General features: G+C 51.2%; 2 protein-coding genes across 2 annotated transcripts in view; one reads left to right on the top strand and one right to left on the bottom strand.

Annotated features, from left to right (window-relative positions):
* Positions 1–16859, bottom strand: part of CRB2 (crumbs cell polarity complex component 2) — a 100803-nt gene that overhangs the window by 43077 nt on the left and 40867 nt on the right. The gene's annotated exons all lie outside the window — the stretch shown is intronic.
* Positions 13563–16859, top strand: part of LOC118896555 (spermatid perinuclear RNA binding protein) — a 192869-nt gene continuing 189572 nt past the window's right edge. Inside the window, exon 1 of the mRNA XM_036854472.1 lies at positions 13563–13584. The gene's annotated coding sequence lies outside the window, so the exon portion shown is untranslated. The remainder of the gene's footprint in view (positions 13585–16859) is intronic.

Here is a 16859-nt window from a genome sequence, read left to right as displayed (position 1 = left end):
TTGGACAAGTCACTTCACCCCTCTAAGCTCGTTTCCCTCCTCCATTAATTGGCAATCAGAATTCCTGCCTCACAGGCTGTTGGCTTCAATCAGTAAGAGAATGTCCTCTCTAATTACCTGGCACAGGGCACAGCTTGGAGCCGGTGCTCCGTGAAGTGTGGTTCTCTTGGCTTCCTGAACAAGCTTTGGGGTGGAAGGCGGGGACAAGGTGGCCCCAACGCTGGCCTGAGTACCTGATGGGAGGAGCACTGGACTGGGAGAAAGGAGGTGTGGACTGTCCTGGTTCTGGCCCATCATGATGTGTGACCTGAGCCAAGTCATTCAACCTCTCTGAGCCTCAGTTTCCTCATCTGTAAATAGAGATCCAGTGGTGCCTACATCTCATTGTAACTCTGTTCAGTGACATCATGCTGGCAGTCGGCCATGGTGGGAGTATTTACATTAGGAAAATTGGCAAACATTACAAATCAGGACTCCCCTGCGCCACTCCCACCAGTCAGTTTACCAGCATGCCACTGGGACTCAGATAATAATACCTTTCACCACAGCTATTGGTAGATTCTGAGAGCTAGTGCCTGTTAAGCCCTTAGCATAGTACCTGGGACTTAGCACAGCACCTGGGCACTAATACATGATAGTTAAACACACTTAACACTTATCAGCCTTCCCTTTGTCTCTGGCCTGGTATAAGGTGATCACATCTGTCATCTCATTTACCTTTAACAACCCTAGGAAATTTCTAGAGGAGGAAATTCAGTTTCAGAGAGGCTTGCTGACTTTATTTATTGTATTTTATTTTATTTTTATAAATTTATTTATTTTATTTATTTATTTTTGGCTGCGTTGGGTCTTGGTTGCTGCACGCAGGCTTTCTCTAGTTGCGGCGAGCGGGGGCTACTCTTCATTGCAGTGCGCAGGCTTCTCATTGCAGTGGCTTCTCTTGTTGCGGAGCATGGGCTCTAGGCGTGTGGGCTTCAGTAGTTGTGGCACGTGGGCTCAGTAGTTGTGGCTCTTGGGCTCTAGAGCGCAGGCTCAGTAGTTGTGGTGCACGGGCTTAGTTGCTCCCCAGCACATGGGATCTTCCCGGACCAGAGCTCGAACCTGTGTCCCCTGCATTGGCAGGCGGATTCTTAACCACTGTGCCAGGGAAGCCCAGAGGCTTGCTGACTTTAAATGCAGTTAAATTTTGCAGGCCTACTCTGTGCTACGTTTATTCTTCTGCATCCATTTCATTTCAGCCTCACAACCCCCTTTTTCTCATTACGGTTGAGGAATCAAAGGCCCAGAATGGGCAAGTGACCTGCCCAAGGTCACACAGTGAGCCCGAGGCCTTGGTATCTGTCTTGAATGCTCACGTGCTGGCCTCCCTTCCCACCACACCCAGCTGCATCCCCTTCTGGATGAGGGCGAGCTTTGCTGATGTGATCTCTCTGGCTCTTTCCAGCTCTGACATCCTCGGTATTTAAATCAGCACATGAATATTTCATGAGCATCCCCGGCACAAATAACCCCCTGCCTGGTTATGTCAGGCTGCAGCCCCAGTCGCTAGGCCAGGGTGCACCTGCTCTTTGCGAGACAGGCAATTCCGCGAGGCCTCCCAGCAGCAGCCAAGGAATCAATAGCCTTTAAATAAGTAATTAGAGGAGCTAAGACGTCGGCACATCCAGGAGCAATCAGGGAAATATAAACTCCTAACTCTCCCAGGCTCACTGGGAAGGGCCTGGTTCTGTTTCTTGGTCAAGAAATGTGACAGTGCCTGGGACGGGTGAGGATGCGGAGGTGCAGGGAAGAATAAGATGGAGACAACAAGAGTTGGCATTTATTGAGCACTTCCTACGTGTCAGGCTTTGTCTCATTAAATACACTACCCAACAGTCTCCTAAAGACATTGAGGCTCAGAGAGAGTGAGCCAGTTGCCCAGGGCCACACAGCTAGGAAGTGGCACAGGTCTCAGGCCTGCCTGACCTCAGAGCAGGGTTTCTCAACTTAGGTGCTGTTGACATTTGGGGCTGGATAATTCTTTGTTGGGGGCTGGGGCTGTCCAGGGCATTGTAGGATGTTTAGCAGCCCTGGCCTCTACCCTCTAGATGTCAGCAGCCTATCCTCCCGACTTGTGACAACCAAAAATGTCTCCAGACATTGCCAAATGTCCCCTGGGGGCAAAATTGCCCCCAGCAGAGAATCTGTGTTCACTTTACTACTCCTTTCCTCTGCTTCTGGTGGCTTTTATGATAAGGATCAGAATCTTTCTCCCAACCTAGAGAGGCAGCTCTGGAGCCAGAGCTGGCTAGGTGAGAATATCAACTTGTTTACTCACTGGCTGTGTGACCTTGGACAAGTTCTCAACCTCTCTGTGCCTCAGTTTCCCTATCTGTAAAATGCCCCCCCGGCAAAAGTAATATCTCATGAGGTTTTTTTTTTTTTTTAATTAATTAATTTATTTATTTATTTTTGGCTGTGTTGGGTCTTCGTTTCTGTGCGAGGGCTTTCCCTAGCTGCGGCGAGCGGGGGCCACTCTTCATCACGGTGCGCGGGCCTCTCACCGTCGCGGCCTCTCTCGCTGCGGAGCACAGGCTCCAGACGCGCAGGCTCAGTAGTAGTGGCTCACGGGCCCAGTTGCTCTGCGGCATGTGGGATCCCTCCAGACCAGGGCTCGAACCCGTGTCCCCTGCACCGGCAGGCAGACTCTCAACCACTGCGCCACCAAGGAAGCCCTCTCATGAGGTTTAAATGAGTTCCTACTATATGCAAGGCACATAGAGCAGTGCCTGGCCAATAAGTGTGAGCCATCGTTACCATCCAAGGGCCTTTGTGACTAAGGGCCAGCCCAAGACCGCAGCCTCACTGGTACCGCTCTCTCCATAAGAAAAGGGAGAAGGGCCATAGCTGGAGCCTGGGAAGAAATCATCTTTGACAGCATTTGCTCTTCTTCCCTTCCTGCCACACCCCTCCTCCCACCAGCCCTGGAGGAGTCAGAGAAAACAGCCAACAAGGATGGCCATTTAGTCCCCACAGGATCACGAGGTTATAAGAACAAAAGCTGCCACTTCCCCTCTCCCTGCAGTGCTGTCTGTGCATGGACACCATCTGATGAGAATATAATTCCTTTTATGATCCAGGAAGGTACAAAAATACATATAAGCAAACACATTTTATCACTGGAGTTGGTCATTGCATTTTATTGGTCTACAGCATGTGTTTTTGTTATACTGATACCTGTTAGAAATGAGGTTCTGGAATGCTGTCCTTATTTGGGTGCTTGAGAGAAATAGTATCAAGAAGCCATTCCAGGGCCTATCCTTACAGACACAGCCCCCAGTGCAAGGAGTGTGTGTGTGTGTGTGTGTGAGCAAGTGTGTAGCTAAAATTCTCCCTTGCCCCAGAAGGAAGGGTCCCTAGAGGCTACCTGGTCCGGGCTCTCATATAGTCAAGGAATCTTGTGTGGGTGTGTGTGTGTGTGTGTGACTTTTTTTTTTTTCATTGGAGTATAGTTGATTTACAATGTTGTGTTAGTTTCAGGTGTACAGCACAGTGCTTCAGTTATACATGTATTCATTCTTCTTCAGGTTCTTTCCCCATATAGGTTATTATAGAATATTGAGTAGAGTTCCCTGCGCTATACAGTAGGTCCTTGTTGGTAGCCAAGGAATCTGAGGCCCAGGACAGGGCAGTGCTTTGTCCAGGATCATGGAGCAGCTTGGTTCCGCAGCCGTCTGCAGAGCGTATCGGTGATTCCCCAGCTGCTGCTATAGCTAGGCCCCCAGTCTCTGTGGTGCAGTGGAGTTGTCTTTCTGGCTCACATGGCAGGTATTGTGGTGGATGATGGGTGGATGGGCCTTCCACGTGGTGATTCAGGGACCCAGGCTCCCTCCTTCTTGTGGCTACACCCTCCCCTAGAGCCTCAGAAGCACCTGCTTTCGGCTGGATGGGGGAAGAATTCGGAGGCTTGCAGGGTTTTATGGATTTTTATGGAGACTTTTATGTTGGGCCTGGAAGTGTCTCAGACCACTTCTGTCCATGTTCCATCAGCCGACCCAAGGTCACATTCGATACCTAACTGCAAGGAAGGTTGGGAAGTATAGCCTAGCTGTGTGCCCAGGAGGAAGAGGAGACAGACGGGTGAACAGCTGGCCGGGTCTCGGTGCGGGGCCCTGGGCTGGAAGCTGCCTGGGCAGAGATGGCTGAGATGGAGACACAGGTGACCCCCAGTTTGAGGTTCTGAGTAAGGGCTCATCTTTTTGAGCCCCGTCCATTGATCACTGGAAGCCCATGACTTCTCTCTAGAGAGACCCCACCCCATGATAAGTCTAAGACTCCCGGGGTCCTTGCTAACTCATTCCAAACAGTGTCAGCAACCCTTGTTCCTAAAGGGTTGCAGAGAAGAAATGGGGAAACCAGTTTCATTTCCTGAAAGGCCCTATTCTCTGCCTCAGGCCTCAGTATTTCCTTTTCTGGGGAGGCGGGAGCCTCTCTCCCCAGGGTTACATGTCACTTCACACCACCCCAGGTCTGGGCTCTCAACAGAACAGCACTGAAGAGATGACCCAGCGCCTCAGTTCACACACACACACGCATGCATGCACATCTCAGAACCAGCCATAGCAGACATTTGTTGCTTTGGGAAACCAGTATCTATTTGGGGGATCCCAAGATGGTGAAAGAACCCCACCACCACCACAGACGCTGACTGGGGCACGTATTCTGCACCCCCAGCAACTAGAATATGACCTAAAGTGTGGCGAAGTGACACACCCTCCTGGGACTTTGAATCGTTACAGTGACACAGAGGCCCAGTGTCAGGCAGAACTTTAAAGGCCACTGCAGCAGAATGGCACTGTCTCCGGGTGCCAGCAGGAGCCATGGTGACCAGCTGGCAGGCGTGGCCTTTAGCGTGGCACCTTGGCTGGGCCTTCACTCTCTGGGTTCCCGTCGAGCCTGTTTGTCAAGTCCCCCCCGCCCCGCCCCCTTCAGTTGCACACGCCACCTGACACTTTCCCAAACACCTCCTTTAGGTTAACCAGAGTCAGTCTCCGCTGATGGCTGCCAAGAACCCTGCCTGCTGTAGCCTCAGCGCTGCATCTGGTCACCGACCCACTCCCTGCAAGGATCTCCTTTGCTGCCAGCTTCCTCCAGGGCCATCCCAGGCCCCAGACAGGTCTAACAGCTTCCACCCTCAAGGGAAAGGCCAAGGTTCCCATCTCTTCCCTCCAGGAGATTTCAGAGCAAATTTCTAATGTGTTTTTACACTCCTTCCACAGTTAAGGTCCTCAAGAGGGCTGTGGACAGAACCAGCATAATTGGTGTTCTTTGTAATCCCACGTATTTTATTTTATGCATCTAAAACCATTATTCTGAGAAGAGGCCTACAGTCTTCATTTGATGCCAGTGGGGTCCAGGGCCCCAGGAAGGTGAGGATCTCTCTGGACTGTTGACCCCAAACTGCTGGTATCAGGATTGCTTCCTCCACAACATGGGGCTCCTTTGCCTTATGAGACCCCTACTGGTTTGAGGACCAACCCATCCTCCCTGCATGGTTCCTACTGGAAAAAGATCCCTACTTTTTTGGGGGGGCCAGCTGCTCTCCCCACCCTAAAGAGCTTGGTGGGCCCAGCAAGAGTTGCCACATTGTCACATGACCTCACTCTCTAGCTTTGGCTGATTGGTTAAGGAGGGGTGGGCTCCTGGCCCAAACCTGGCCAACCAGCTCCTTCTCTGCAGTTGTCTTTTTAAAACCGGAACTGGGGGAAATAGTTATACCCTCCCTGGTGGGGATTCGGGAGCTAAGAGCAGTTCTGTTTTCCACAAAGTAGGGGAAGCCAATTTGAGTAGGAAGGGAAGCTGAAGAGAGAGAGACAGAGACAGAGAGACAGAGGAGAGGAGAAAGAGAAGAGAAGGGGAGGGGAGGGGGCTGGCAGCATCCTAGCCCCTGGTCCAGCTGTGACCCTGCCCCCCTGGCAATCTGGTTATTCATTGCCTCCTTGAGTTGCCCCCTTTTTGCCTTGGCTAGTTGGAAATGGAGTATGTCACTATCTGTCTTGTTCCCACTGAATCCCCAGGGTCCTCACAGAGCCTGGCACATAGTAGGTGTACAGTCAACACCTATCAATGAATGAATGAACACATGAACACATGCAAAAGAAGAAAGGATGTCCAAGGTACAGAGGGGAGAGGGATTAACTCTATGTGGGCAGATGTCAGGAACTGCCTGGGGTGGGAGGTGATATTTGAAGTGGGATTTGAAGGGCGAATAGGAGTTTTCCGGATGACGATTGTGGGGGGGAGAGGCTAGAGAAGACAACAGGGACTAGGTTGGAAAAGGATTAATTATCAGACAAAAAATTAGGACTTGTACAAGTAGGGGCTGATCTAGGTCTAAATCCTCAGTGGTCCTGATGATGCCAGAGCTGCCTCCAGGTATCACCCACGTAAGTGAGTGCCTGGGCACCCTTAAGCTCCCCTGTGGCCCTGTTTCTATCAGGAAAATCGGGTTCCCCCACCCACCCAACAACTCTCCTACAGCTACCCTCACAGGAGGACCGCATAAGCCCCCTAGATCCCGAAGACAGACCCCTTTCAGTCCTGATCCTCCCTGACCTCTGAGCACCTTTCCACGTTCTGACCTTGCCCCCACTGCTCCTCCCCGGCAGCTCCTTCTCTGTCCCCCCGGGGTCTCCTCTCCTTGAGCCCATCGCTGTTCCTTAACTGTCAGTGGCCTCCCAGTCGCCTTGCTCTACACTCACCCTGGACACTCTCATCCACTCCTGTGGCTTTGGGAACCACTTAGAGGTGGGGACTCCTGAAGTTCCACCTCCCATCAGCTCCAGACCCAATTACCCAGTGACTGGACCTTCTCTGCCCGGCTGTGCAGCAGGCACCTCAGACTCAAACACCTCCCAGATCAGACTCTTCATCCTCCCCCCCCACCCGCTGTTTGTATCCGCGTTCTGATTACGGGCACTTTCCTGTTCTACCTGCCGGTGAGGAGCAGATGCCTGGTCCCACAGAAGAGAAGGAAACAGGCTGGCAGAAGGGCAGGACTGCGCACACAGACGGGTCTGCCTGACTCCAGTCACACTGCTTGGTTAGGACTCAGGACCTTGGTTAGGGTCAGTTTCTCACCTCTGACCCCCAGGCCTCCCGGGGCCGGGGCAGTAAATGTCGACCTGATCGATTTCCACCATGTTTGGAAGTAGCGGTCAGCTGCTGACCACACTGTCAATTATTCAGGCTCCCTGGGACTCCAGCAAGAGCGACGGTTTAACTAAAACACAGCTCTGTTGTCCTCACACCCCCAACTTGCCCCCAGAGGCCTGGGCAGGGATGGCCAGCCAGCCCAGGGCACCTCCCCAGGCCCTTGCTCCACTCCCCAACACGCACCTCTGTCCAGGATTTGCAAGCTTCTCTGTCCTCAAATCTCTTGTAGGTATTCTCAGGCCCAGGCCTAAAGGACAGAACTGGGACCAGTGGCAGGAAGTGACCTGAGGCACATTTCAGTTCAGTTCCATGGGACACAGACTTTTCTTGTAACCAGAAACAGATACTCTGGGAGGGAGGGAGGCCCCAGTGCCAGTGGGTGCCTGCCAGTCCGTAGCAGGCTATGACTGGGAGGGATGGTTATCCATGAGGAGAGAGCAGGGCTGCCAAAGAGAAATGAGTAACATTTTAAGCTTGTTTTAAAATTTGCAAAACTCTCAATAACATACGTCATCATGTGGCCTTAAGTCTTTTTTTGGAACCAGGTGGTACATAAATAAAAATGCGTTCGTTTGATAAACAAGCCAGGCACTTTATTAGGGGCTACAGGGTGAGGCAAGAATATCAATTCAGCCTTGCCCTCAAGTAATAGTAGTAACTATTAAAAGTAACTGAATGCTAACAATAAGGGGGCTTACAATGTGTCCGGGAAGGTTCTAGACGTGCGACGTGCTTCAAAGCACACTACCGTCATAACCACCCAGCAAGGTGGCTGCTGGAACTGTCTCCATTTTACAGGCGAGGAAAGATTTTACAGATGAGGCACAGAGTGACGCAGCCCAAGGCCACACAGCTGGAATTTGAGCCCAGGTGCCTGACTTCAAGCCATCTGACCAACGTTGTATGAGGGGCTTTGGTCAAGGTTAGTCAGACGATCGCATAAGTAATGATCTAAGGACAGAGCCATGGAGGAGAGATCAGAACCAATCTATCCAGGTAGGGGGAAGGGGCGATGGGTCAGAGAAGGCTTTCTAGAAGTGTCCTTGGACCTGAGAACTTCCAGAAGGGGAGTTGGATAGGGAAAGAGTCCAGGGAAGGAGGGACCTTCCGAGCTGGGAACACTACCAGAGTGAAGACCCTGGGGCATCAGTGCCCCTTCCAGGACACCCTCAGGGCAGCAGGCAGTGCAGAACAATAGCTGTGCCTCAGCCGCCCTGGCACTTCCTCTTTGTCTGCCGGCTGTATTTTTAGATCTCTTACTTTCCCTCGGTCAGTTTTTTATAGTCTCCCACCATGGTGTCTCTATCTCTGCCTCTCCCCGCAAGGACCTGTGTTGCGGGGCTGATGGGAAGACCCGGCTTCCTCTGAGGCAGGTACTGACTGGTTCCCTGGGGTCCCAGGGCCCCCACTCCAACGCCAATCGACACTGGCTCTCTCTACCTCTCACCCTGCCATCTGCTTTCTCTCCTTCTTCCTGCCAGTTCAGTTCCACTCCAGTCCAAGACCCCTCTCTGGGCACTGGCAAGACAGACCTAAAAATGACACAAGCACCTTTAGCATCATATGTGCTAGAGTCAGGGTGAGCATACTTGATTCATAGTGCAGACTGGGACATGCATGAGAGTAAAGGGATTCTGCTAATAATTATGATGGGGCCACAGCATAGACCTGGGCAAACCAAGATGCAAGGTCACCCCAGTTAAATAGAAAGACAGAAAAGTGAGGGGCGGCTTGACAGATGGAGGACCGGTAGAGGGGAGGACCGGTAGAGGGGAGTCTCGCCAGGGGTAATGGTGTGTGCAAGGGTGGGGACAAGTGGAGAGTTTACGGTGGCAATAACGCAGTATATGTGCTGTGGAGAGTCCAGGGTGGACTGCAGGTGGGAAAAGGTGCACAGTTTGGAACAACTAGAGCAGGGTGGCAGAAACCCTGCTGCTCTGCCAACCCTGGGCCCGTGGCAGGCATCACTAATTGATCACAGCCCTCAACACAGATCCAGGGGCTGGTCACTACCAGTTGTCAAGCTGTGCACTAGATGAAGCCACCAGGGGCTAAGCAGTGGGTACGAGTGTGGATTTAGCTGGAGCTGAGGCTGGACTTCAAATTGAGAGAGGCCTAGAATATTCTCTAGGTATTAGGGAACCATCAGAGGATGTTAGGGGAAGGGATATAACTAGAGTAACATTTTAAGAGTTTTAGGACGGTCACTGCCACTGATGGAAGGAACTGGGGCAGGGGAAGCATTGAGGGGCCTGTCCAGGTGAGAATGGGTGGGGCCCTGATTGAATGGGGAGCAGAGAAGCGGGTCTGATGGCTGAGGAGAGTTTGTCATGGGGCAGCAACAAGAAGAGGAAGGTGGTTAGGATGACTCCCGGGCCTCTGGGGTCCCAGCCCAGCGTGGGCAGATGCTGTCAGCCAGGCAGGTGTAACAGCACAGCAGGAGGTCCTGATAGGAATCTTCGTCCCAGAGATCACCCTGAGACTCTGAGCCTGCAGGGGGAGAGAGGCCCAACAGATTTGGTGGGTTTTACCGTGGAGAGCATCAGAGCCTGGAGAAACGCCTCGCCTTTTGAGGGAATGACCAATCACAAAATGCCCTCCTCCCCAACTCAGGGCCCTGCAGGGGAGAGGAAGTGCCATGGTGGCTCTCCTCCCCCAAGTGGAGAAATGGGAGCCCAAGGGTACTGCCTGTAAAGTCTGGGGGTGACTGCGAGAGGGGAGATTGACACGTCATTCCCCGGTTGCATGTCTGCTTAGCCACGGGCTGCCACCTGCCCCAGGGCCACCAGAGGGGGATGTGGTGGCACAATGCCAGGGTGAAGTCCTTTGGGTTCTGGCTCCTGGGAGGCAGAGAGGTTGAGTAGAGCACAGGAGTGGAGGTTGAAGGGGCCGGAGGCGGCAGGCTCCCTGGAACCTTCTCAGCTTGGGGCTGGAGTCTTGGCACTGGAGAGATATGGCTGAGGGGTCCCTGGAAGGTGTAGTTTGTCTGGGGAGGGACCACCAGTACCTGGGGGAGGGGCTGGGAATTGAGTCCCTGGTCAGTGGGACCCTGGGGGCCTCCACCTACTACCAGCAGACCTGCAGGCATTGAACTAATTCCACCACAGACACGACTCACAAAAGCCTGGCCAGATGCCACGGGAGGGACAGCCATTTCCCTCCTTCTTCTCCCCTAACCCCAGCCCTGGGGGGTGAGCCCAGAGGAAGGGTGTGTGTGTGTGTGAGAGCGTGTGTGTGTGTGTGTGTGTGTGTGTGTGTGTGTGTGTGTGTGTGTGTGACCACACATTCACGTACACACACACTCACACCTCAAGCCCCCAGAGCTACCAGCTTACCTTACCTTGTGGAGGAAGAAGCAAGTTTAGAATAAAATCTGAGCCCAAAGTTTTAAAACGACCCGATCTTAACCAGAATGAGATTGCTTTTATAACCAAAAGTGTCTGAATGTTAGAAACTGGATCAAGTACTGTCAAAGGTGCATAACTCCCCACTGGTGGAGGGGTTCACAGAGTCCAGCTGGTAGCCATTATTAGAAAAATAAAACTGTGCAATAATTGTAACCCAATGACCTAAAAGTCCTTAATAAACCATTTTACAAGGGAAACACAGAAAGGGAATCGGATTTGAAGGGGAAAGACCGTTAGAAATCAGGATGGAATGAGGCGTTACTGAATGTATCAGACAGAGGGACCCAGGAAGGACACCTGTCTCTCCTCCACTCACCGGTCCACGCACGGTCTGGGAGAGCTGTATCACAGGAAACGCGGGGTCACTGTGTTACTGGTTGGGCTTCTGCCCTCGACCCAGTGCCAAGCACCCTCACCCAGGTCAGTTTAAGGCCCAAGGAGACCTCTCCCTCCAAGGCCAAGCCCAAAGTGGGACAGGCCTGAAGCAGCAAAGTCATGCAAATGACCTTCCAGAGAGGAAGGAGCCTGCAGCAGTGAGCTTGGGCCACGCTTAGCCAACCACCTCTGCAGCAGGGATGGGAAGGCAGCAGAGGGAGAGCACAGATGCGAAGGCACAGGAAGAGGAACGCTTCAGCCAAGTGGGGGACACGGCCTAGTGTGGGATTGGATTTCCCCAGCGCCCACCCACTGACAAACGTGGCTCCGTCGGGGGACCTGACCCCGAGGTCTAGCTCTCTCCTGGAGGGGTGGGGGCTAAGGAAAGGAAGGGGCTGAAGAAAGGAGTCCTGCTCCCAATGCCTAGAGCTGCAGAGAGGAGTGTGGACCGGGGCCTCTGGTGTGAGGGGTGTGTGGCAATCCGGGGGAGGGGGGTGGACACGAGGTCGGGGACTCTCAGGAGGTGGACACCTGGGCGTCATCAGGTAGAGGGGATGCTGCAGCCTTGGAGGGAAAGCAGAGGACGGGAAGAGGCAGCGAGGAGAAGGGAGCCTCAGAGAAGCCAACATAACATTTAGAAGAGGGAGGAGAAGCTGCAGGAACTCGCCTAAGAGCCCTGCAGGAGCCAGATCCTGGCCGCCCTCCGGGCCCCTCTGGCAGCCGACAAGATGCGTCTCTCAGCTGCTCTGGGAAACCTAATGGCCTTGAGTCTGCCCAGGTGGACAGCGGGACAAGTTTACCTCCCTGCTTCCTGCATCCCCCTCCTCTGGCTCTGGCTGCTGCTGAGGGCCGCCTCTGAGACAGCCCCTGCCCCGGCCAGCGGTGCCCTCCCCCGGGGGGCCCAGCGTTCCAGAGTTTCTCCTCATCAGAGTTTACCAGGCAGGTCTGAATCTCTCTCCTAAGTCCCTGGCCAAGTTCAGCCCGGCTCCCTGCCCCTTTCTCTCCTCTCCTTATAGCAGGAGCCATGTGAGGCCCGTCTACAGGTACAGCCACATGCCAGGCCCTGGGACCCTTCCCACCTAAGACAGCAAAGCCAGCCCGCTCCCCCTTAGAATTTCCTCTCTGTGTCAGTTCCGACAAGAGGGCTTGTGGTCTGGGTCAGACACTCAGACCCAAGGACTCCAGTCATCTCCCTGGTCCCTTTCTCACATACATCGTTGGCCCACCCCATGCCGAACGTAAACTGGAGTCTGCAAGGCTGGAGGCTCAGGGATGCAAAGGGGGAGCTGATATTCTCAGGGTTTGGGGCCTCTCTAAGCCTCAGTTTGCCATCTGTATGTAACCTATTTGTCAGCTGGAGCCTCCCATCCCTTATGATTTCAAAAATATCAGTTCAAATCTGGGACTTCCCTGGTGGTCCAGTGGTTAAGACTCTGCACTTCCAATGTAGGGGACATGGGTTTCATCCCTGGTCAGGGAACTAGGATCCCACATGCGGTGCAGCCAAAAAAAAAAAAAAAAAAAAAAAAAATCAGTTCAAATCTATATTCCATACCCTGTGGAAATGCAAAGATATCCCCAATGCTTTGGAAAGTTCTGGAATGATTTACATTTTGATACACTCCCCTCTGCATCAGAGTGGCGACTTCTGCTAAATTCGTTTAGTGTCTGGATTGGGCCTCTGACCCAGGTCTGCTGTTTTGTTTCCACACAGCTCTGACTGAGACGTGGAATGTGGCCGTCGCCTCCCGCTGTTTCTACCAGAAACCCACCACAGAAGGTATTTGTGTGTGAGGCCGGCAGAGGGAGATTTAGGGAAGTCAGAGGGATGGTTTCAAGTGCTACAATATAAACAACTTCAAACGGACATTGGACAATCCTGTTCTTAAAAGCTCTTTGGTCAACCTACCCCTGAGAAGCTTTCATGGGCCCCTTTACCTCACCCAGTTCCCCAGTCTCATCCTGGCTCTTGTCGTTTGTTTGTTTTTTTTAATCGAAGTATAGTTGATGTACAATATTATATGTTACAGGTGTACAATATAGTGATTCACAATTTTTAAAGGTTATACTTCATTTATAGTTACTATAAAATATTGGCTATATTCCCTGTGTTGTACAATAGTTCTGGCTCTTTTCTTCATCTTCCTTTTCACATCTCTCTTCCTTGAGAGTCAAAATAGTCCAGTAGTTAAATGCAAGAGTTCTGTTCCCAGATGGCCTGGCTCTGTGAGCCTGGCTTTGCATCTTATCAGCTGTGTGATAAGATGGGAGTTACCTAACCTCTTTGAACCTCAATTTCATCTGTTAATGAGGATAATAAAAGCTGAATAGGCTTAGTGGTGAGGATTTCATAAAGCAGTCCATGGGAAGCACTTAGAAGAGTGTTAATAATGTCAGCTGTTATTATTATTATTATTATTATTTACCCCCCCAAATTCTTCTACTCTCCTAGGCAGAACAATTCAACCTTCTCAGGCCCTGTCCCAAACCCAGCCCGTCTTTGCATATTCAAGCCCTGGAAGTCTCAGGCACTGGAAGGAGCCTTCTTTGAACAGGATAGGCCCTCCTCTAGGCAGTCAGCTGAGGCTGTGAATGGACTCCATCACAGGTAAATGAGCTGAACAGTGACCCCCCACGTTGGTAGATACTAAACAAATGCTATGCCCTTTCTTCCTCTTTCTCTCCTCCTCCCCTCCCTCCCCCAGCCCCATTAGGCTGAAAGTAAACAGCAGTGACAGCAGTGGCAGATCCAAGGCCTAATGGGAATCTGTCTCCAACCTTACTGAACTATTGGGAAAGAACTGCTGTCTTTCAGGGTTCTCTACACAGCCTGGAGTTGCTGGGGCCATTTTATCTACCTCATTGGAAAACCTACCTAACAAGGAAGCCAACACAAAGAAAGAGACAGCTTCTTGGTGTGTCATTTGAGAATTTGAGGTCCTAAATTTCACCATACCTGGATTTATCCCTTGAGTTTTCCAATTTTGTGAGCCCGGAAATCCCCTTTTTCTTGTTTAAACTAATTTGATTTGAGCTTCTGTCGTGTAAAATTGAATGAATCTTGACTAATCAAGAATTTCAACTAGGGGCTTCCTTGGTGGTGCAGTGGTTAAGAATCCGCCTGCCAATGCAGGGGACACGGGTTTGAGCCCTGGTCCAGGAAGATCGCACATGCCGCGGAGCAACTAAGCCTGTGCACCACAACTACTGAGCCTGCGCTCTAGAGCCCGAGAGCCACAACTACTGAGCACGCATGACACAACTACTGAAGCCCACGTGCCTAGAGCCTGTGCTCTGCAACAAGAGAAGCCACCGCAATGAGAAGCCCGCGCACCGCAATGAAGAGTAGCCCCCACTCACTGCAACTAGAGAAAGCCTGTGCACAGCAACGAAGACCCAATGCAGCCAAAAATATAAAAATAAATAAATAAATTTATTTTTAAAAAAAATTCAACTAAAAATGGGGTGTATTATAAAATGGCGGAGGGAGCTTCCCTGGTGGCGCAGTGGTTAAGAATCCACCTGCCAATGCAGGAGACATGGGTTCGAGCCCTGGTCTGGGAAGACCCCACATGCCGCGGAGCAATGAAGCCCGTGCGCCACAACTACTGAGCCTGCACTTTACAGCCTGCAAGCCACAACTACTGAGCCCGTGTGCCACAACTACTGAAGCCCATGCGCCTAGAGCCCATGCTCCCAACAAGAGAAGCCACTGCAATGAGGAGCCCGCGCACCATAACGAAGAGTAGCCCCTGCTCACCACAACCAGAGAAAAGCCCGAGTGCAGCAACAAAGACCCAACGCAGCCAAAAATAAAATAAATAAATTTATTTTTAAAAAAAGGGGGGAATGTCATAGAATCCACTGCAGAAAGCATAACCAGAAACCACAGGAATGAAAAGGCTGCCTCTGACTCTATGTCTCTCTATGGATCTCTTTCCCTGAGGCCACACAATCTCCCATTTCTGCTTTTTCTCTGCATATCCCCTTCTTTTTCTTCCCCTCTGAAGACCAGTGTTTCTGCTGACTCATTTGCTCATCTAGAAAAGGTCCCAGGGCTGATTATCACTGGCCCAGATTGGGTCATGTGACCACCCTGAACCATTCACTGTGATTGGCCAAACAGGGGCCATTACCTCTGGATGGGTCCAGGCCCACCTAAACCAAATAGACTAAGAGAGGGTGAAGAATGGATTTTCTTTAAAAAAATCAAAGTGCTGTTTTTGGAACAATGGAGAATGAGTGCCAAATACCACCCCCCCCACCCCCCAAAAGTTTCTAACATGGTGCTGAGTGAATTTCTGTTTTACAAACCAATCAAGCCCTGAGTAAGCTCAGGCCCAGCCCCCTGTCCCAGAGGAACAGCTCTAATGGAAGCTTTCACCTGTGACAGCAGCTTCTGGAGAGCTGGTTTGCTTGGGCTTTCTCTAATCTCTGTTCAAATCATACCACATGCCAGAGGGGAACTGGTTCTGACTCTGGCCCCAGCATGAGGCCCTTCCATGGCATCATTTGAGTTTTATAAAGGCCCCATTACATGGAATCATAAGGAGGTGGGGGAGTTCCAAGGCAAGAAGCCAGGGAGTAAGGAGGGGATCGTGGAAGAGGTGGCCTCAGAGCGAGGCCTTTGAAGATGGACAGTAAGAACTTCTCAAGGCTGCAATCAAGAAGACAAATAATTGCAAGTGTTGGTGAGGATGTGGAGAACTTGGAGCCCTCGTACACTGCTGGTGGGAAAGCAAAATGACACATCTGCTGTGGAAAACAGTCTGGCAGGTCGTCAAAAAGTTGAACGTAGAGCTACTGTATGACCCAGTCATTCCACTCCTAGCTATATACCCAAGAGAAATGAAAACATGTGTCCACACAAAAACTTGTACATGAATCTTCACAGCAGCATTATTCATAACTGCCAAAAAGTAGAAACAACCCAAATGTCTACCAGCTGCTGAATGGATAAATAAAATGCGGTTTGTCCATACAATGGGATATTATTCCACCATAAGAAGAAATCAAGTACTGATATCTGCTACAATGTGGATGAACCTTGAAAATCTTAAGTGAAAGAAGCCAGTCACAAAAGACCGTATATTGTATGATTCCATTTATCTGAAATATTAGGCATAGACAAATACATAGAGACAGAACGTAGGGACTTCCCTGGTGGTCCAGTGGTAAAGAATCCGCCTTCCAATGCAGGGGACGTGGGTTCAATCCCTGGTCGGGGAACTAAGATCCCACGTGCTGTGGGGCAACTAAGCCTGCGCGACACAGCTACTGAGCTCGTGCGCCTCAACTAGAGAGCCCACGTGCCACAAACTACAGAGCCCACGTGCCCTGGAGCCACAGCTAGAGAGAGAAAACCCTCACGCCACAACTAGAGAGAATCCTGCGCACTGCAACTAGAGAGAAGCCCGAGCACTGCAACGAAGACCCAACGCAGCCAAAAAAAAAAATTGAAAAAAAAAAAAAGAGAGACAGAATGTAGATTAGGGATTGTCTATAGCTGCGGGGGAAGGAATTGGGGTGAATAAAGGGAATGGTGCTAATGGGGATTTGGAGGGAGATGCTGCAAATTGACTGTAGTGATGGTTTCATAATTTTGAATACAAATTATGCAACAAAACATTGAATTGTATACTTTAAACAGGTGAATTGTATTGTACGTGAATTATATCTCAGGATAGCTATTACCAAAAAAGAAGAAAAAAGAATATATTGGAGGTAGGAGAAGGGGGTCTAAGCCACATAGCAGCCTGGGAACCCTGGGATGTCAGGGCCAACTGTCTGATAAACTGGCCGCCCTTCCTGCCCCTCACCCCTTGGATTCCAAAACACGTGAAGGGAATTTGGGGCCTGAGAGTCCAGCCCTGGAGTGTAAAG

The sequence above is a fragment of the Balaenoptera musculus genome, chromosome 6, assembly GCF_009873245.2.
Source record: "Balaenoptera musculus isolate JJ_BM4_2016_0621 chromosome 6, mBalMus1.pri.v3, whole genome shotgun sequence".
Taxonomy (NCBI): domain Eukaryota; kingdom Metazoa; phylum Chordata; class Mammalia; order Artiodactyla; family Balaenopteridae; genus Balaenoptera; species Balaenoptera musculus.
This window is presented reverse-complemented; position numbering and strand designations above follow the sequence as displayed.